At 39.1% G+C, this 23,028-nt stretch overlaps 2 long non-coding RNA genes across 4 annotated transcripts in view; both read left to right on the top strand.

Annotated features, from left to right (window-relative positions):
• The window catches only part of LOC126428042 (uncharacterized), a 120,186-nt gene that overhangs the window by 11,505 nt on the left and 85,653 nt on the right, over window positions 1–23,028 (top strand). The gene's annotated exons all lie outside the window — the stretch shown is intronic.
• LOC126428044 (uncharacterized) overlaps window positions 14,588–23,028 on the top strand; it is an 83,518-nt gene continuing 75,077 nt past the window's right edge. For 2 of the 3 annotated variants that reach the window (XR_007576761.1, XR_007576759.1), the window contains exon 1: window positions 15,048–15,173. This is a non-coding gene — a long non-coding RNA (uncharacterized LOC126428044). Of the gene's footprint in view, window positions 14,789–15,047; window positions 15,174–23,028 lie in introns of those variants that run through there. The other variant, XR_007576760.1, reaches the window with a different exon arrangement.

Raw genomic sequence — 23,028 nt, 5'->3', positions numbered from 1 at the left:
CCTTTTTAGACTGAAGTCAGCCGATAGGTATACCTGCTTAAAGGAAGTCCCTCTAACTAAGGAATCACCTTCAAAGGAGTTCAGGTATCACAGTAGTGAAGGATTTAGCATATTTCATCAAAATATGAGGTATTGGAGATAAAGTTGGTGAACTGCTTGTATATGTTGACTCTGAAATTGTTGGTATATCAGAGCACCACTTAAATAATTTCACAATTCAGAGGCTTCTTTTACTAGGATACAGATTATCTGGCTGTTTTTCAAGGAGTTCCTTGCAGAGTGGAGGAGTGGCCTTATACTTAAAAAGCAGTATTCTATTGAGTACATAGGCGTATGATGGCACTGCACTAAACAGATATTTGAATGTTGTGCAAGGGAAGTTGAATTGGGTGAAACTGAAGTTCTATTTTTTGTTGTCTATAGGTTCCTTTGACTTCATAGCATTTCTGCTCAAGGTAGAGACTGATTCACTTTATAAGAAGTATCAGAAATTAGTGACTTCAACATAAATTTTGTACACGATGGTGCAAGAAATAGGATGGTAGATCTTCCAAATTCATATGTTCTTGTTCAGATATTGTGTTTTCTTCCAACTAGGGTTCAGGGGAACAGAAGCACAGCTATAGACAATATTTTTACTCATTCTCCATTACTAGATGGGCATTCTGTTACTAAGAGGGTGAATGGCCTTTCAGACCATGATGCACAAATTTTAACACTAAAAGGCCTTTGTACTCAAACAAATGTCACATATAATTGCAAACTATGTAGGGAAGTTAATCCAGGGGCAATAGTGTTTTTAAATCTCTTCGAAGGATAAGAGTGCCAGGATGTTTATAGTGCCAATAACATAAATGACAAATACACTCCTGGAAATTGAAATAAGAACACCGTGAATTCATTGTCCCAGGAAGGGGAAACTTTATTGACACATTCCTGGGGTCAGATACATCACATGATCACACTGACAGAACCACAGGCACATAGACACAGGCAACAGAGCATGCACAATGTAGGCACTAGTACAGTGTATATCCACCTTTCGCAGCAATGCAGGCTGCTATTCTCCCATGGAGACGATCGTAGAGATGCTGGATGTAGTCCTGTGGAACGGCTTGCCATGCCATTTCCACCTGGCGCCTCAGTTGGACCAGTGTTCGTGCTGGACGTGCAGACCGCGTGAGACGCTTCATCCAGTCCCAAACATGCTCAATGGGGGACAGATCCGGAGATCTTGCTGGCCAGGGTAGTTGACTTACACCTTCTAGAGCACGTTGGGTGGCACGGGATACATGCGGACGTGCATTGTCCTGTTGGAACAGCAAGTTCCCTTGCCGGTCTAGGAATGGTAGAACGATGGGTTCGATAACGGTTTGGATGTACCGTGCACTATTCAGTGTCCCCTCGACGATCACCAGTGGTGTACGGCCAGTGTAGGAGATCGCTCCCCACACCATGATGCCGGGTGTTGGCCCTGTGTGCCTCGGTCGTATGCAGTCCTGATTGTGGCGCTCACCTGCACGGCGCCAAACACGCATACGACCATCATTGGCACCAAGGAAGAAGCGACTCTCATCGCTGAAGACGACACGTCTCCATTCGTCCCTCCATTCACGCCTGTCGCGACACCACTGGAGGCGGGCTGCACGATGTTGGGGCGTGAGCGGAAGACGGCCTAACGGTGTGCGGGACCGTAGCCCAGCTTCATGGAGACGGTTGCGAATGGTCCTCACCGATACCCCAGGAGCAACAGTGTCCCTAATTTGCTGGGAAGTGGCGGTGCGGTCCCCTACGGCACTGCGTAGGATCGTACGGTCTTGGCGTGCATCCGTGCATCGCTGCGGTCCGGTCCCAGGTCGACGGGCACGTGCACCTTCCGCCGACCACTGGCGACAACATCGATGTACTGTGGAGACCTCACGCCCCACGTGTTGAAATTCGGCGGTACGTCCACCCGGCCTCCCGCATGCCCACTATACGCCCTCGCTCAAAGTCTGTCAACTGCACCTATGGTTCACGTCCACGCTGTCGCGGCATGCTACCAGTGTTAAAGACTGCGATGGAGCTCCGTATGCCACGGCAAACTGGCTGACACTGACGGCGGCGGTGCACAAATGCTGCGCAGCTAGCGCCATTCGACGACCAACACCGCGGTTCCTGGTGTGTCCGCTGTGCCGTGCGTGTGATCATTGCTTGTACAGCCCTCTCGCAGTGTCCGGAGCAAGTATGGTGGGTCTGACACACTGGTGTCAATGTGTTCTTTTTTCAATTTCCAGGAGTGTATAATGCTGTCCTTAACACATTTGTTGTGCTCTTTGAGAGTTGCTTTCCATTAGAACGTTCTAAATGGGTATTAGAAGTAAAAGGCAGCCTGGGTGGCTGGCACGTGGGTCAAGGATATCATGTAGAACAAAGTGGGTATTACATCAAAATGTTAGAAGTAGTCTCAATCAATCTACAGTAGCCAATTAAAAACACTATAGTGAGGTGCTTCAAAATGTTACTGGGAAGGCAAAGTGTGTGTGGTAAGCAAATAGAATAACTAATTCACCATATGGTCAGTTGTGAAGGAAGTGTCTGGTCAGCAGCACAAGGTAAACGATATAAAGTCAGTTCGTAGTAAAAACATTTGTTACTGATAAATCAGATCTATGTGTAGTATTTAACAATAATTTTCTGAGCATTGCTGGTGGATTAAAAAAAAGTTGATTTCTACAGGGAATCGTATACCTCTCCTGGCAAATGCCTTTCTGAGACTGATGTCTGAAATACTCCTCTGTGATACAGACAACTGGGAGACTGAGTCAGTAAATAAATCATTGAAGACAATGGACTCTCATGGATATGAGTGCCTAGCAGAATGTTAGCCCTGTATTTAGCCACATTTGTAAATTTTCCTTTAGGAATGCTCAGTTTCCTGAGCGATTAAAGTACTCAGTAGTAAAGCCACTTCATAAAAAGGGAGAAAGGGATAATTTAGATAATTTTAGACATATTTCTATGCCATCAGTGTTTGCTAAAGTTATTGAAAAGGCTTTGTGTGTAAGGATAATTGATCATTTTACATCACACAACTTGCTATCATATGTACAGGACAGCTTTAGAAGTCATTCAACAACTGAATATGCTATATTCTCTTTGCTCTGTGAGGTACTGCATGGGTTAAACAAAAGGTTTCAAATGCTAGGTATATTTTTGATTGTGGCATTTGATTGTGTTGATCACAAAATATTGTTCCAGAAGTTGGGCCATTGCAGAATGCGGGGAGTAGTCATAATTGGTTCACTTCTTACTTTAGCATGAGACAGCAAAAGGTGTTGAGAATGGCTGTGATGTGGGGTACCGTCAAATGAGGGGTGCCCCAGGGAACAGTGTTAGGGCCACTCCTGTTCATTATTTATACAAATGAGGTGCCTTCTAGTTTTATGTGTAACACAAATATATTTGTTTGCTGATGACACTAGCTTGGTATCAAAGGACGTTGTATTCAACATTGGCTCGGTTTCAAATAGTGCAGCTCATGACATGAGTTCATGGCATGTAGAAAATGAACTAACGCCAAATCACTGTAAGACTCAGTTTTTACAGTTTCTTACACACAAATCAACAAAACTCGGCGTTTTACTTTCACAGAATGGGCATATGATTAGTGAAACTGATCAGTTCAAATTTCTAGGTGTTCAGATAGATAATAAACAGTCTTTGAAAGCCCACGTCCAGGATGTTGTTCAAAGACTTACTGCTGCCATTTTTACTATTCAGATGGTATCCGATGTAAGTGATTGGTCGACTCGAAAGTTAGTATACTTTGCTAATTTTCATTCACTTATGTCGTATGGTATTATATTTTGGGGTAACTCACCCCCATTCTAAAAGGATATTTTTGGCTTAGAAACGGGCGGTTCGGACAAAAAGTGTCGAAGTTCTCGAACCTCTTGTCGACCCCTGTTCACTAGTCTGGGTATTTTGACATTGGCCTCTCAATATATTATGTTACTTACTGTCATTTCTTATTAAAAATATCAGCTTATTCCCAAGAATAAGTAGCTTTGCATCCATTTTCAGTAAACTACCACAAGAATTAAAGAATCTTAACAGTAATGCACCCGATTTCAAATCAAAACTGAAGTTTCCTCGAAGGTCACTTATATTCTGTCGAGGAGTTGGTTCAAATGGCTCTGAGCACTATGGGACTTAACATCTGAGGTCATCAGACCCCTAGAACTTAGAACTACTTAAACCTAAGGACATCACACACATCCATGCCCGAGGCAGGATTCGAACCTGCGACCGTAGTGGTCGTGCAGTTCCAGACTGAAGCGCCTAGAAACGCTCGGCCACGTAGGCCGGCCTGTCGAGGATTTCCATGAAAAATTAAGCCGATGTTATGTTATGTTGTATTGTTGATTGCGTTTACTTAAACTTACGGCTAGATTTATTTTTGGATTAATGTATAAACAAAAAAAGGGAGGGACAGTATGTCAACACGAGGTCAAGGTGCGCAATGAGACAGCAGTTCAGTGTATATTGAAATTCAACTATGATACATGATTTTTTTGTACAAGCAAAAGTAAATTATTTACCTTCGGATAAATTAACACTGAATAATACTTATCAGTTGGCAATAGTACTAATATACAACATAATCATTGTTACACATGTTCAATAGTAAGAAAGTGTCTTCGATCACTCAAAAAATTCTTATAACCGGAAAATGACCGTTCTACAAGGGAGGTAACTGAGCAGTATTTGAAGTTGGATGCTATGTTTGCAAAAGTTCACCTGTGTCATTAATGAAACTTATCAATTTGGGACAAGGGTTCAAAGAGTTGGTTATTGTCGAAAAACGTTTTCAAACTTTTCTGTAAATTGTCTCGGTAATATGTCCGGCATTGTGAATTTCGCTAGACTAATTTCATTCGCTAATCCCAACGAGTTACCACTGGTTCTGGAGGTAAAGCCAAGTTTGGTAGTTTTTCTTGATGCGAGGATATGCGTTAGGAAACGCTTGCTTTGTAGACGAAATCAATTTATTTACATTCCTAAACGTGGATTGTACTACTTCAACAAGGCAATGTACTCCGTGAGCAAAGTATGGCTTATGAACCAAATTGGGATAAAATACTTGGAGGGCATACTGCTTTGATAATATAGGTAGCAGCATCTGAGAAAATCACAAACACCCTTTAATCTGCAGGTGATTCTGGAAATATTTTTCTAGTACCATTATTAAAAAAACTGGCAATCGTAGGCCACTAAATACGGAGGAGGCGGATCTTGTTTTAAAGCACCGACAACTTAATTTGCAATGTAATGGCCACAGGTGTCGCTAGTTTAGTCAGCTGAAATCCAAATAATGTTGCGCTTGAGTTGAGTGCCTATTTCTTTCAGTACACGTAGGCAAATGGCCGGGTGTAATTTTTAGGCACTGTTGATTCATCTGATGTATATTGATTCAACCAATATTGGCGAAGAAAACCTTTGAGGGAGGTTCTGTAAGTTTGTGAAGAGGAGTATTACTTGAATGCTACACATAGATCTATATTAGAGCAATATTTTTTTGTTGCCTTTGGAGGCTGAAGATTTGTCTTAACATGTTGATGTGTTTGAAACTTTTTTCGCACGAATCGTTTCTCTCGCAAATTCTACAATATAAAACATTCCCTCATATGTACAGGGTGACAATTGTTGAACTATATGAAGAGAAATGTAAATTTTTACAAACCACAGCGTGCACACACTTTCCAACAGGTAAACATCAGTACACATATTCGGATTTAGATTCAGACATTCGCTATGCATGTCATGATTGGCGATGATATCGCGCAGACGAACAGCGAAATTCTGCATGACCTGCCAAGTTTCGGAACATAGATGCTGTTGTTCACCTCCTGGATGGCTGTTTTGAGCTCAGCAATGGTTTATGTACATCTTGCGTTTAATATAACCCCACCTGGAGAAGTCGCATGCGTCCAGATACGGAGAATATTGCGGCCAACTGAGGCCTATGTCAGTGGCCTCTGGGTACCGCAGAGTCAGAACGCGGTAACCAAAGTGGTTTTGCAGGACATCACTCTCTCTTTCCTGCTTCGATGGAGTCGAGCTCCATCTTGCATGAACCACATTTTGTCGAAGTCAGGGTCACTTAGGATAACGGGGATGAAATCATCTTCCAAAACCTTCACGTACCGTTCAAAAGTCACCGTGCCATCAGGAAACATCGCACCAATTATTCCCGGGTCTGGACATTGCACACCACACAATCACCCGTTGAGGATGAAGAATTTCTCGCTGGCGAAATGCGCCAATTTCGCTTAATGATGAACCCACCCAAATGAAAGTGAGCTTCGTCGCAAACCAAACCATGCAGCGCATACTAATTCCCATCATGCACCGCAGCTAACCGTGCAGTTTGAACGACCCTAACGCGAACCATTCAGAAGTTATAACGATGTTGATTTCGTTCAATAAATGTCACCCTTTAAATGTTCCATAATTGTCAGCTATCCAAGACACATTTCTTTTTTCGGATGGCATGGTGCATAACATGTTACACACTGTAGGTGAACACTTCAAACTTTGTACAACTAAAAAGAAAACTGGACTGAAACAATGAACGTGCGACTAACAACTTGCGTAAATTTAATTTAATTGTTGACGACGTGTGCGCTATAGAAGGGGTGGGGATTAAGTAGGGGCCCGAGTGGTAGGCGCGTTGATTCTGCCTGCCAGTTCCTGTTCACCAATCGGTTCGCTAGCCAGTTGCCCCCCCCCCCCCCCCCCCACACACACCACGGTTAGCGATGGTACTCGTTTGTACTTCGTGATTGTCAAGCATGAGGTATGTGTGGGGGCTGTTGCAAATTATTAAGTCCGGACGATACAGTTTCATTTAAAACGGTATAGTTCTTTAGGATTCAGATTTGGCACTTAACTGAAAAGAAAAAAACTAACTTCAAGGACATCCTATATACACAAAACATACTACATGGAACGTTAAAAACAATTTTCCTTTTTTACAACACTTCCTCCAAAAGGTTAAATATAACAGTCACATGAAAAAAGAGTAACTGTTTGACTTCCTTCATACCAATCTCTGCACGCAGCAAATTAAATCGAACTCGCTCAAGTGGCTTTGTCAGCAGAGCAACTAACTGGTTTTTTCCATCTATATGTTCTACCAAAATTTCACCATTCAGAAATCTTTCACGAACATAGAAGTGTCGGACCTCTATGTGCTTTGACAGACGATGATATTCAGGGTTTTTTGCCAGTTTCAGTGCACTGGCATTGTCAATATAAAGTGTTGGAGGTTGTTCAGGCATTTCAACCAAGTCACTTAGTAAACGACGTAACCAAATTAATTCTTTGGCTCCTTCACTTGCTGAAATGATTTCTGCTTCAGTTGTAGATGTAGCCACTACCTTCTGCAACTGACTTGTCCATTACATTGCCCTTCCGCCCCACATGGTACTTTGCCACAATACCAGTTGATGAACGTCTTGTCTGTTTGTCTCCAGCAAAATCAGCATCACTGTAAATTCTCAGATTTTCTTCAATATCATAGATAATGCCATAATTTACTGTACCTTTCAGATACCGAAATGTGCGTTTAACTCGGTTTCAGCCTGAAGCAGTTGGTTTTCTCATAGCTCGAGAAGCTTTATTGACTGCAAAACTTATGTCTGTACGAGTGCTATTGGGAGATACACAAGACAGGCAATTGCCCCGCTGTTGGGAACGGAGGACGAAATTGCTTCTGTTTCATTCTGATCATTTTCTTCATATCCAATGGGAGTTCAATTCATGTTAGATTCTGCCATTCGAAATCTTTCCAGTATTTCTTTCCTGTACTTTTCTTGACTTATCATAGTTGCTCCATTTTCATTTTGTTTTATTTTTGTGCCAAGAAAACGGTCCCCAATGTTATATCAAATTCACATTGTAAAGTGTTCAGAAATGCTGTTATTTCTTCTTCGTCACTGCCAAGAATTAGGCTGTCATCAACGTAAATAGCTACATAAAGTCTTTTTTTCATTGCATTTGAGATAAAACAAAGAAGGATCTGCAGCACTGTTCCGAAAACCTGCTTTCTCCATAACGCCCATAAACCGTTTGTTCCAGCAGCGTGGTACTAGTTTTAGTCCATAGAGACTCCGTTTCAGGAGACACACTCGATGCGTACTATCTTCAAAGCCTTCTGGTTGTTCCATGTATACTTCATCTTGAAGTATTCCGTTCAAAAATATTCCTGCTTGCTGAATATATCCTTTAGCAATTAATCGGGCTTTGAAGCGAGCGTTTCCATCAGCTGAAACTTTTCGACGTAGAACCCAACGATTTTGTAATACTTTGGCATTCATAGGACGTTCAACTAACACCTAAGTATTGTTTCTTTTTAGTGATTCTAGTTCTTCATTGATAGCTTGCATCCAATTTTCTTTCTCATTCGACTGTAATATATCAGAAAAACAGTTTGGATCTTTTTGTTCGCCAGCAGTAAGTTTTGGAAACATCAAGAGCTCACCACTTTCTATCCAGGCTGGTTTTCTTCGTAGTCTTCTGTTCTCTAGTTCATCTACGTTAGAAGATTCTAATGCTTTGGCTTTCAGGAATTCTGCTGATTTTTTTTTTGTTATTGCCATCTGATTCCTGACTTCCTCCAGATTCAAGTCCGTTAAGGTTTTCTTCACTTTGACTTCCTCCAGAAGCAGACTGCCGAGGAATATCTAAGGTAATGTGATCACTGTAGGAGCTACACACTATCTGTAGTTTAAAATTTATGTCATGACTCAAGACAACTTTCCTTTTGGAAGGAACCCAGACCCTAAATCCATCTTCGTCACTGACATAACCAACGAGTTGTACAAAAACAGTTTGAACGGAATTGTTTGCTTATATGAACATAGCAACCTGTGCCAAAAATTCTGAGACGATCAAGTTTTCCCATTGATCGATTGTACCACAGCTCATATGGAAATTTGTCTGGAACCGAAGACCTTAAAGAACGATGTAAAATACAGACTACTGTATTGCATGCTTCTGCCCACAGTCCTCTTGGTAGCTTACTTGTGTTTAGCATCGAACGTGCAGCCTCAACAATTGTTATATTTTCACGTTCGGCCACACCGTTTTGTTCAGGAGTGTACGGTGGAGAAATCAGTAATTCTATTCCTTTATCCATGAGTAATTTCTCAATCATGTTGTTGTTAAATTCCTTGCCTCCATCACATCGAAATTGTTTAACATCATGTCCTCTGGTTTGCGCTTCATTTAAAAACTGCTTAAGCATATCGTACACTTCATGTTTGTGCTTAAGAAAAAAAAATAGACGACATTTACTGAAATCGTCTTTAAAACATATATAATATCGAGCTGCTCCAAACGACTCTGTACTCATTGGCCCATTGGCATCTGCGTGAATTAATTCGCCAGTAATTGTGGAGCGGTTTGTTCGTTGTTTGAATGGTATTATGTGCATCTTTCCTAATGCACAACCGTCACAAAATTCATCATTACAACCCTCTACACTGATAAGTTTCTTCAAAATGTTCTTGATGTGTTGCTTATTTTGTTGACCGAATCTTTCATGGTACATTTGCAGTGTTTCAGATGTCGCTATATTTACTTGATCTCTGTTTTCTGGTCTGACAACACGCATATTGAACACGTACAGACCATTTTCCACATAGCCTGTCATGACGATGTCGCCGCTGATTTTTTTTAATCATAACGCTTCTATAATCGAATGTTATACTGTAGCCGTTACCTGCAGCTGCTCTGGCAGAGAATAAATGAGTGCAAGCATCGGGCACATACAAAACATTGTCCAACCTGGCCCTATACCACTCATTGTTTCGTCTTATTTCGATGTAAACTGTGCCTTTACCAAGTGCATGCATGTTAGTACCTTGTCTTCCTAATGAAACCACTTCAGGAACATCAAATTCGCTGTACAAGACGAAGTATTGTTTATTCGGGTGATATGCTTCGTAGTGCCACTATCACAATACCATTTATTTACGTCAATATAATTTACAGTAGACGCACCCATGGCACACGAAGTAAACACAGCGTTTTCACTCACCTTCTCTCCTTGCCGCTCGTTAATGCAGTCACGAGGGTTCTGTGGATACTCCGCTGCCCAGTGTCCTAGTTGTTTACATTTGTTACACGGAAATTTTTGTTTTGCTCGCTCTTTTGACATCTTTTTTCGTGAGTTATACGCAAGCAGTGCAGTTACATCCGTTGTACTTTGTTCACGCAGTCCAATAGCACAAAGTTTTTCAATAAGTGTAAGTTCAAATTCTGGTTTTCAGCTGGTATTGTGTCCCAGAGATCTTTGAAATTAACGTATTCCTCTCCCAGTGTAGATCAAATTCGACCATTTAATATTCTTTCAGACAACGTATTCTCTTCATGTTTCGTTAATTCATCATTTAAATCTACAAATAACTTTTGTAGCTTAGCAACATGTGATATCTTCTGCTTCGTCACGTTTGACACGAAAGAATGTTTCAATTAACATGTTCAAGCTTTGCGTGCTACTACGTTCAAATCTCGCATGTAGTTTGCCCCATATTTCTTTAGCGTTTCTGCACGTCAATGCAAGTTCAGCTACTGGTTTGCTTAGTGCACTTGCTAACAAACTTGCCGCTTTCGCGTCATTCTTTTGCCATGCTACATACGCTGCCTTCTGTTCACTTGTTGATTGCTGAGGCAGCACTGCGGGTTCGCGCGTACCGATAATAACGTCTTCCGGTTCATATGAACGGATTACCATGTTGTTGTTGTGGTCTTCAGTCCTGAGACTGGTTTGATGCAGCTCTCCACGCTACTCTATCCTGTGCAAGTTCCTTCATCTCCCAGTACCTACTGCAACCTACATCATTCTGAATCTGCTTAGTGTATTCATCTCTTGGTCTCCCCCTACGATTTTTGCCCTCCACGCTGCCCTCCAATACTAAATTGGTGATCCCTTGATGCCTCAGAACATGTCCTACCAACCGATCCCTTCTTCTGGTCAAGTTGTGCCACAAACTCCTCTTCTCCCCAATCCTATTCAGTACCTCCTCATTAGTTAGGTGATCTACCCATCTAATCTTCAGCATTCTTCTGTAGCACCACATTTCGAAAGCTTCTATTCTCTTCTTGTCCAAACTATTTACCGCCCATTTTTCACTTCCATACATGGCTACACTCCATACAAATACTTTCAGAAATGACTTCCTGACACTTAAATCTATACTCGATGTTAACAAATTTCTCTTCTTCAGAAACGATTTCCTTGCCATTGCCAGTCTACATTTTATATCCTCTCTACTTCGACAATCATCAGTTATTTTGCTCCCCAAATAGCAAAACTCCTTTACTACTTTAAGTGTCTCATTTTCTAATTTAATATCCTCAACATCACCCGACTTAATTCGACTACATTCCATTATCCTCGTTTTGCTTTTGTTGATGTTCATCTTATATCCTCCCTTCAAGACACCATCCATTCCGTTCAACTGCTCTTCCAAGTCCTTTGCTGTCTCTGACAGAATTACAATGTCATCGGCGAACCTCAAAGTTTTTATTTCTTCTCCATGGATTTTAATACCTACTCCGAATTTTTCTTTTGTTTCCTTTACTGCTTGCTCAATATACAGATTGAATAACATCGGGGAGAGGCTACAACCCTGTCTCACTCCCTTCCCAACAACTGCTTCCCTTTCATGTCCCTCGACTCTTATAACTGCCATCTGGTTTCAGTACAAATTGTAAATAGCCTTTCGCTCCCTGTATTTTACCCCTGCCACCTTTAGAATTTGAAAGAGAGTATTCCAGTCAACATTGTCAAAAGCTTTCTCTAAGTCTACAAATGCTAGAAACGTAGGTTTGCCTTTCCTTAATCTTTCTTCTAAGATAAGTCGTAAGGTCAGTATTGCCTCACGTGTTCCAGTATAGAGATATGCTATTTCCATTTTGCCCAATCTTCAGGGCCTTCGAGTTTTATCGATAATCACTTTATAGTCTCCATATTCTTTCCGTACTCTAGATTCATCAACAGATAGCTGCTACCAGCACACACTGAATTGAATCAAACTTGGAAAAAAAAGAACTGTATTTTGTTCAGTTTCACGTAGCCTCGGCCCATAACCTGTTGCAAATTATTAAGTCTGAACAATACAGTTTCATTTAGAACGGTATATTTCTGTAGGATACAGATTTGGCACATAACTGAAGAAAAAAAAAAAAAACGAACTTCAAGGAGATCCTATATACACAAAACATACTTCATGAAAATACCAAGGAATACTACACTGAACGTTAAGAACATTTTTCCTTTTTTACAACAGGTGCCTTTAGGGGGCGAATGATTCACGCATCAACATTTTGCGAGTGGCGATTCTTTCGTGTTTCAGCAACGTGGTGTTAAATATTCTTTCTTGGGTTCTCTTCAGTTATGCTGAGGGCACTTATGCAGTTTAGCAGGTACGAAAAAAATTTATCAATTTTTTTCAAAATTTGATCGATTATAGTCAAATTTGATACGCTGATTACGAATACGATATTTATTTTCGCCCCAGTCAATTATTTACATCAAAAAAATTGTTTTAAATTTTTTTATTTTTCAATATTTTGTCGATATAGTGAATTCTGATGCGCTGATTTCGAATATAACATCCATTTTCATTTTCCCTTGACCGTCGGCGATATCTTCTGCCCGATAAGCGCGGCGCTGCCGATGACGCAACATTGCGTAATACACTAACTAATCAGTATTTTCAAATCATAGGCGGCCGCTGCCGCGGCCGCATTCCAAAAAAAAAAAACTCCCAACCTAACCTCAAGTGGGCTACGCTACAGATCACTTTATTTATGAAAATAAAAAGTACAATCACCAACAAACTTTACATATTCACCCACAAAGCTCTCCAAGCTTGGAATGAAAAATTTTTTCCGTACCTGCTAAACTGCATAAGTGCCATGCTGAGTTACTGAGATATCTGTTCCATTAGATGAACTGTGAAACATCTTTATGCTATTATATAAAAGTTTCTCATATAATTAGTTGTCTCTTTACAAGTTGTGTAATTTAAGCTGGGTTTACACTAGCAAGTCGCTTGCAGAAGTTATTGCTGCAAGTTTTTGCTAGTCGCTTGCAGCTGTGTTTACACAGCAGCGCAAGAATTAAGCAAGATTCTTGCGCAAGTTCTTTGGCAAGAAACTTGGTCAACAACTTGCTGATACTGTTTACATATGCTTTCAGTACCACTACGAGTGTAAGCTGAAGTGTAAAATGACAAGAAGGCGGGTGAGATATGCTGCAGCTCTTGTAATTGTAATGCAAAATGTGAGAAAGAAAAAGAGAAGTATTTTGGTTAGAGAGTAGATAATGAGAAGATCGCAAAATGGTGCCTGTAATAACCTTTTGCAAGAACTTAGTATCGAGAGCGTGGATACTTTTGCAGAACGTCCGCAAATGATCCTGAGTATTTGTTGATGTTAATAGCGCCCGTTATATCAAAACGAGACACAAACTTCGGTTCTGCTATTTTAGCAAAGGAACGTTTGCTAGTCACTCTATGATTTATAGCTACCGGTGAGCTACGAATAAAATAGGCATTTCATTTATTTATGTGAAACATACAACCAAAAAAAGTTTGAATTTTGAAATCTTTTCTTTGTAGGAGACTGATACAAGTCCCTAATGTACTTGTTTCTTATTCCCGTCTGCACGAATTCTCTGTCATACCCGATGTATGTAGTGCCTTTTTTAACGTCTTGAAAAGGGAAAATTATTTGAAGGTATGTGAAAATACAACAATGAAATTAAATTTTTATTGAAGTAAACTGCATTTTACAGAATGATATGCTTATAAAAATGTTTTTTTTTTCTAATGCTCATCAGATGGAAAGTGAAAAGCTAAGTAAATAGAACATGTAATAATTACACATCGTCTTTTTCTAGACTCTTAAAACAACAAGCGAGTGGATGCAGGTGGCAAAGGGGTTGTGTCTTCAAGTTATGCTACTTTCTGTGTACTTCTTCTATAGATGTGTCGAATATCGACGAGATTTCATTTAAAGCGCTCAACTTCTTCACTCTATCCTTAAAGTCTCGGTTATGCACGTTCCGTATTTCGGGGTAGCTCTCCACGGCTTCAATAAAATGTTCTGTATCCTGCTTCATCCATTCCCGTTTCTCCTCCATTTCTGAAATTTGTTTGCATATAACACGTAAGATGGTTGCATAAAATTAAGTCACCACATTAAGTAAAATGTTAAATATGAATGTTATGCAGACGACATACTTATACTATAACTTGCACTTCCTACTTGCAGGAAATAGAAATAAATCCTAAAAGCTGCAAGTTACTTGCAGATACTTCTTGCGTGGTGTTCACACTGGAAGCGGAAAACGTACAGAAAGTCACTTCCGCAATAAATTGCTACAGTCGCAAGTCGACTTGACGATATGTTTACACTCGCAAATCGCGCCGCAAGTTCCTCCGCGCAAGTAAATTGCTGCAATAACTTGCTAGTGTAAACCGAGCATTAGTTTGGTCCTTCGACCATAGCCAAAATCTATGGTTGAACGTTTGGTCACAGTTTGGCGCCGTCGCTTTTCTTCTGTTTACGACGTTCACGTGTTTCACGTTACGGGTTTGAAGTTTTGAATGCATTTCTAGCAGCGCCGCTGCTGCAGCGGTCACATGGCGGTAACATGAGTATTGTGGTGGTGTGCCCGTCCATTTTGAACTACTTGGGATTCTAGGCTTTCAGGCACGCTGTCTCGTGGGTAAGTTTGATAACCACACGTCACGCTGTTTGCTTATCCTGATATCACGCACATTTAATTTCCAGGTTAGTCAGTTTTTCTTTCAGCTTCACTTGAAGGATGCCTTTGTTACCTCAGATTCCGAGGGAGATCGGCCATCCCGTAAATGAAATCTTTATTAGCCTGTATCCTTGACCAATAATTTATTGCGTTAACATGCACATGGAAAGGTAATACAAATTTGTCTGTAACATTATATTCACGTTACGGGTTTGAAGTTTTGAATGCATTTCTAGCAGCGCCGCTGCTGCAGCGGTCACATGGCGGTAACATGAGTATTGTGGTGGTGTGCCCGTCCATTTTGAACTACTTGGGATTCTAGGCTTTCAGGCACGCTGTCTCGTGGGTAAGTTTGATAACCACACGTCACGCTGTTTGCTTATCCTGATATCACGCACATTTAATTTCCAGGTTAGTCAGTTTTTCTTTCAGCTTCACTTGAAGGATGCCTTTGTTACCTCAGATTCCGAGGGAGATCGGCCATCCCGTAAATGAAATCTTTATTAGCCTGTATCCTTGACCAATAATTTATTGCGTTAACATGCACATGGAAAGGTAATACAAATTTGTCTGTAACATTATATTCACTATATTTGCTGAAATTATGTCACTTAGCAGGTATTAGTGGATTTTGATTTGCCAAGCAAATTTTATGCTGGCAATTTCTGAATCTTAAGTTTTTCATGTGTTAAAGCTGGAATAGAATGGAATCGTAATATTCGAAGACAAGTGAATGTTCGAAGCCGATGTGAAGCAATAGATATAGAAAATGATGAATCTAAAGGCACTGCTTTGTGTAAATGAGGTTGCCTTAGACGTAAATCTTGTACAGCTCTAACTTGAGTCTTGTATGCGTAATAAGTTAAATTTTGAAAGAAAAGTTATGTTATTGTTAATGTACCCATTCTTGAAAAGAAATATCTGAAGTAGTTTGTTAGGTGTGTATAAGCTTCACCTCCACAAACTGATACTAGTGATTACATTAAACACTTGTTATTTATACTTGTAGTGAGTAGTTCCTTGAGGATGTGGGGGATGACATAATTTTGAAATGTGTAGGACAATCCTTACTTTGTCACTGCTGATTTGCCATCCTACTTTCCTCTTCATTTCTGCTGTTTTGACTTTTTATTTCAGCATTTATTTTTATTTATCTTTATTCGTTCAAGGTTTGTCACAATTGTATATGATTTGTCAAGGTAGTAAATTGCAAATCACTGTAGGCCAAAATATACAACACAGTGTGCCTAACACGTGTTATGGGGATAGGACAGATAGTCTATGCAGGTAATAAAGACAATAGATTGTGACCTTAAGGAAGGAAGACTTGTGTGTTCAAATATGACTTTCATTGAGGAATGTGTAGTTCTTGTGCAGTGTGAAAAACTCGCAGCCGTGTTCATTAGTTGGTTGCTATGTGTGTGTTTCCAAATATGTTACAATAAATGAAGAGGAATCATCTCTGTCAAAACCGAAATTGTACATATTCAGTTGCACATAGGCACAAGCCAAAAGGTTAATAATGTAATGTAGCTAGCAATAGATGTAAACAGACCAACAACATTAAGGAGGTGGACTTCATCTACCCCCTTCTTAAGCGTAGCCAAGAAATGTAAATTATGTTATCCCCCCACCCCATTCAAACTTTCCTTTCTGCATATTGGTAGATGTTGAGTTCTGTAAAGACTCATCATCTTTGCTTCTTAACACAATCATTGTGTTCACCTTCTAGTATAGTGTGGTTCATGCATCATACTAAACTATGATGATAGTACTGAAAGAACATCTACATTCACATCTTTTTAAATGTTCAAGCTCAGAAACGTTTGTGTTACAGGTAGTATTAGATTTTGAAGTTAAAAATGTCAAAATGTTGACTTCTATTTTTATTCACTGTCTTAGGGCATTGTAATAAATTGTGGTAATCGGTGTTCGGTGAAAAGAAGCTTATACTGCATATAAAGTGTGGTGTCCACTGTGAAACATCCTGTTGACAGCTATTTAAAGAGTTAGGCATACTAATCACAGCCTTGTAGTATTGTTATTCATTAGTGAAATTTATCAACAGCCAATCACAATTTTGAAAAGAAGAGTAACATTCACAAATATAACACTAGAAGAAGGAAGTATTTACTCTGTCCAGCACTTGACCATAGTGTAGCACAATGGAGTGAGGTATTCAGCCATAAAAACCTTTACCCAACTACTCGGTGAAGCAAAGAATTTAATGGTTAGTAAAATTAACTTACTACACAAATTTAAATCATATCAGCTTGATGCCTAGCAATTGGATGCAGTTATTACTCTCTGAACATGCAGATTATTAGACTTGGCAGCCCTGCAGCCAAGCGACTAGCGCGAGGTTTGGTGTTCTCGTAAAGATAAGTTATTTTAGATTATAAAACACATAGATTAGTACTGATTACGTGGTAAATAAGTGTATTAGTGTGCCGTTTAAGTGTACCAATAAAGGTTTCATTTCTCATTACGTAATATAGCAGAAAACGCGAAAAGACCGTACAGTCGTATTTTCTGTTTACGTTCTGCTGCAGCAAATCTATAGAATTTCGTTTAGTTGTTCCTTGCTCTCTCCAGCAATTTAACTTAGCGTACCTCTTCATTATTTAACTAGCATTTCCGGAAAGTAGCGTAAAGTTTAACTTGTTGTTTCAGAAACTTTGCACTTTTGTTTTTGTTTACACACAGTTGCGTATAGGCCAAATTTGTGTAACCATATTTTCGTGTTTATCTGTAATTTAACTGACTTATTCTTAATAAATTATTACGTTTATCATGAGTGAAAAGTGCTTGACTTGCCGTAGAATTGTTAGGTCGGGGCTTTGGTGTGATGGGTGCTGTAGTTTTTTCCATGTGGGTGACTGTAGTGGCGTGGGAATAGGGGAAGTAAATGAGACTCATCAGTGGTTTTGTAGGATTTGTAGTAGAGATAGGAAGATACTGGAACAGGAGGGGAAAATTGCTGCCCTTCAGGCTGAGTTAGACAAGGCCAGGGGAGATCTTGACAGGTTAAGGAGGGAGAAGGGTAAAGAGAGGTGGGAAGTGGCAACAGGCAACAGGAGGAACAGGCCTAGAACTTTGTCTGACAGCTTTATGGTGAATGTGGAAAATAGATTTGACCTGTTGCTTCAGTTAGAAGCTGGTGAGCCTCAAGCAGTTACAGGTGTAGACATGGCACAACAAACTTTCAGCAGCAAATTGAAAAGTAAGAATGTAGGGAAATCAGTAAAGAGAAAGAAAGTGTTGTTGTTAGGTAGTTCCCATGGAAGAGGTGTTGGCCAACTCTTGCAGGATGAACTAGGATCAGAATACCAGGTCACCAATTTTTTTAAACCTAGTGCTGGTCTGGAGCAGGTGACAGAGGATTTAGGATCACTTTGCAAAGATTTCACTAAGGAAGACACCGTGGTTATAGTGGGTGGGGCAGGTAACAGTATTGACAGAGATCCTGGGTACAGCATAGAGTGTGACCTGGCGAAGATTGCATCAGCATCGAGGCATACCAGTGTTGAGTTTGTATCTGTTCTTGGGCGCCATGACCGACCTCATTTGAACTCTTCTGTCAAGAGAGTTAATTTGGAGCTGGAACGGCTGCTCATGTCGGGTGCGGGGTCACACATTGGTGTGGTTCATGTTGATTCTGTCAGTAGGTGGGATTATACTAGGCATGGCCTTCACCTCAACAGGAAGGGGAAGGGTAAATTGGCTGGGGAAATAGCAGGAAAGTTAAAGGGGGGAGGCACTGTCATGAGTGGTAAAATACCAGTGGTTATAGGATTCAGAAAAGACCCTTTTTTAGGGTAGGGAGGACAGAAAGAAAACAAATTTTAAGAGAGGTTAGAACTGAGACAAACCTTCAGTTTGAGAAAGAAATCAAAAAACATAATTCCAGCTTATTACATCAACATAAACAGCCATTGGTTAAGAATTTTCAACTGTCAGCAGATATTTTAACTCCATCCAATTTTAAGTCAGTCAATGTGAAATGTCAGCTATCTTTATTGCATCAAAATATTCGAGGACTGAGAAATAAAATTAATGAATTAACTATCTGCATAGATGAATTAGAGTCTTCAAACCCAGCTGACATAATCTGCCTCTCTGAACATCATGTGACCACTGGTATAGAACTTTTAAGTGTTACAGGGTTTAGGTTAGCATCTCACTATTGTAGATCAGAAATGGAGAAAGGAGGAGTTGCCACATTCATCAGGAACTGTCATAAATTTAAGAACATAGACATTCATAAATTTTGCCTAGAACAGCATATGGAAGCATGTGCAACAGAATTAGATTTTCACAAAAAATCTTTCATAATATTAAGTGTATATCGAGCACCTGCAGGTAACTTTAATCTGTTTGTAAACCACCTTGAAGCTGTACTGGCCCATTTAACAACCAAAAACAAAGAAATAGTGGTTGCTGGTGATTTCAATGTAGATTTCCTTAAAGACTCTCCCAATAAGAACCTATTTGAGTTAGTAACACTATCATTCAACTTAATTCCCACAGTAAAGTTCCCCACTAGGATAACCACTTGCTCACAAACAGCCATTGATAATATCTTTATAGAAAAGTCAAATGAACAAAATTATATTACAAAACCAATAGTCAATGGCCTCTCAGACCATGACATGCAGTTCCTTCTGTTAAATGTTAATACTGAACAGGATATAAAATCTGTTAAATCTGAGCTCAAGAGGGTAATCAGTAAGCCAAAAATTGATTATTTTAGGACACTCCTCAGAGACATTCACTGGACTGATGTTTACAGTGCTCATGGCATGAATGAAAAATATAACATTTTTGCTAATAAAGTGCTTACCTTATTTGAACACTGCTTTCCCCCAAAACTTACCAAGGTTAGAGCAAAGTCTACAAAGAAGCCATGGATTACTCGAGGAATAGGGGTATCTTGTAAAACAAAAAGAAAACTGTATCTGTCAATCCGAAACATTTCCAATGTTGATGCTATAGCACATTATAAGAAATACTGCAAAATATTAAAGACTGTAATACGGATGTCAAAGCAAATATATTACAAGGAAAAGATAGTCATATCAGATAACAAAATAAAGACAATATGGGATATAGTGAAGGAGGAGACCGGTAGAACCAGACATGAAGAGGAACAAATAGCATTAAGAGTAAATGATGCATTGGTGACAGATGTGTATAGTGTTGCAGAACTTTTTAACAAACATTTTATAACTGTTACTGAAAAGATGGGGTTGTCAGGTTCGGTAGATGCTGCTATGGATTACCTTAGACCAGACATTTCAAGTAACTTCCATAATATGAATTTGACCCTCACTACCCCAACAGAAATAATGTCCATCATAAAATCTTTAAAATCAAAAACATCTAGTGGGTATGATGAAATATCAACAAAGTTAATTAAAGAATGTGATTCTGAGCTAAGTAACATATTAAGCTATCTGTGTAACCAGTCGTTTATCAGTGGAATATTTCCCGAATGGCTGAAATATGCTGAAGTTAAGCCACTGTTTAAGAAGGGAGATAAAGAAATAGCATCAAATTTCCGTCCAATTTCACTGTTGCCAGCATTCTCAAAAATTTTCGAAAAAGTAATGTACAGTCGTCTTTATAACCATCTTATCTCAAATAACATACTGTCAAAGTCACAGTTTGGATTTCTAAAAGGTTCTGATATTGAGAAGGCTATCTACACTTACAGTGAAAATGTACTTAATTCATTAGACAAAAAATTGCAGGCAACTGGTATATTTTGTGATCTGTCAAAGGCATTTGACTGTGTAAATCACAATATCCTTTTAAGTAAACTAGAATATTATAGTGTAACAGGAAATGCTGCAAAATGGTTCAAATCTTATATCTCTGGCAGGAAACAAAGGGTGTTATTAGGAAAGAGACATGTATCAAGCTATCAGGCATCATCCAACTGGGAACTAATTACATGTGGGTCCCACAAGGTTCCATTTTGGGGCCCTTACTTTTTCTTGTATATATCAATGACCTTTCATCAGTAACATTACCAGATGCCAAGTTTGTTTTGTTTGCTGATGATACAAACATTGCAATAAATAGCAAATCAAGTGTAGTCTTAGAAAGATCAGCCAATAAAATATTTGTAGACATTAATCACTGGTTCCTAGCCAATTCTTTGTCACTAAACTTTGAAAAAACACACTACATGCAGTTCAGAACTTGTAAGGGGTGTCCCAAGAGTATATGTCTAACATATGATGACAAGAAGATAGAAGAAGTGGACGGTGTTAAATTCTTGGGATTACAGCTTGATAATAAATTCAACTGGGAGGAGCACACCACAGAACTGCTGAAGCGTCTTAACAAATCTCTGTTTGCAATGCGAATTTTGTCAGACATAGGGGATATAAAAATGAAAAAGCTGGCATACTATGCTTACTTTCATTCCATAATGTCATATGGGATTATTTTCTGGGGTAATTCATCAAGCCAAGCTAAAGTTTTCCGGGCACAAAAACGTGCAGTAAGAATTATATGTGGTGTGAACTCAAGAACATCCTGCAGAAGCCTGTTTAGGGAACTAGGGATACTAACTACAGCTTCCCAATATATTTATTCCTTAATGAAATTTGTCATTAAAAATATATCACTTTTTCAAACCAACAGCTCAATTCATGGAATCAATACTAGAAATAAGAATAATCTTCACAAGGATTTAAAGTCACTTAGTCTTGTACAAAAAGGTGTGCATTATTCAGGAACACACATTTTCAATAACTTGCCAGCAGCCATAAAAAGCTTAACAACCAATGAAATTCAGTTTAAGAGAAGCCTAAAGGATTTATTGGTGGCCAACTCCTTCTACTCCATTGATGAATTTCTGAGGAAAACCAACTGATTTGTATATAAGTACAACATAACTTCTGCACAATTTCAGTGCAGTAATGTGTTCACTGAAAATTTGTGTGTGTGTGTGTGTGTGTGTGTGTGTGTGTGTGTGTGTGTGTGTAAGTAAGTATAATCTAACTTCTGCACCATTTCAGTGCAGTAATGTGTTCATTGTAAATAAGTATTACAGTAGTTGTATTACATGTTTCTTACCTTATAAATAAATATAAAACTTTTTTATTTTAAATTCAGTGCAATAGTATTTGTAAAATGACTCTTAGTGTTCATTAAAAAATGACGATCATTCCACTTGGGACCTGTGGAATGGTACATTAGCTTATTTGTTTTAGTTTAAATATTTGTCATGTATTGTTGTTTTTCTGACATGTTCCACATCCTGGAGGACCTCCTCACTACGGATCAATTGGAATGAAAGTAAATCTAATCTAATCTAAACTTGTCTGCCATTTCTTCCATTCTATACAGAGTAATTTCTTAGTAGCTCATCAACTAAAATTAAATTTTGCCGGAATCGTTCATCTTCTTTTCTCCAGGTAGCATAAAATGGATTTTCTCTTCTTGAATAACTGTACAAATTTCATTAGTGTAACCTACATAGAGTAAAGAAGAATAAGATACTAGTCATCTGCTTTGACTGGTGACAGTCGAAATTACTCATTCGCACTACTTCATGACTACAGTGATACTCATCATCAGCCAGTGACACGTATTTTAACTAAGGGTCAGTCCAAAAGAAGTGGTCCAATCAAAATTAAGTTGGTTGCTTGATTATTTTTAAATATTTTAATTCTTTTATATGTCATTGCCCTGTAATTGAGAAGTTAAAAATTTGCCTTTCACGTTTATTGAATTTTTGTTTGTAAGTGTGCGACGATGTTTCAGTTTAGAGACGTTAGCAAAAAATATCTCTGCACTGGGTTAAGTTAAAACATTGCATTGACACGATTGTTTCTAGACCAGTGTTCTCTACAACATTGTCTATCACACAAAATACCCAAAATTCAAAAATAACCAGTCAAAATGACCTCGAAAGTTTGGTATCCAAATTTTCAAAAATCCACTTTTTAGGCCCAAAAAATAACAAACGTGGAGTGATTTATGAGAGTATTTTTTCGTATAGCCTAGTTAGATATCATACACTAATAGTCTCCTATAGAACAAGAACACTTACAAATGTTTCCTTAATTTTTTATGAATTTTTGAGATTTGAAAATTTTCATTTTTTTAAGTTGGGGGCTAGTTATCTCAGTTGGGACTGAATATAAAAATGGTTTTTGCACAGTTTGTACTCCTATATGATAGCA

Source organism: Schistocerca serialis, chromosome 12 (genome assembly GCF_023864345.2).
Source record: "Schistocerca serialis cubense isolate TAMUIC-IGC-003099 chromosome 12, iqSchSeri2.2, whole genome shotgun sequence".
Taxonomy (NCBI): domain Eukaryota; kingdom Metazoa; phylum Arthropoda; class Insecta; order Orthoptera; family Acrididae; genus Schistocerca; species Schistocerca serialis.
This window is presented reverse-complemented; position numbering and strand designations above follow the sequence as displayed.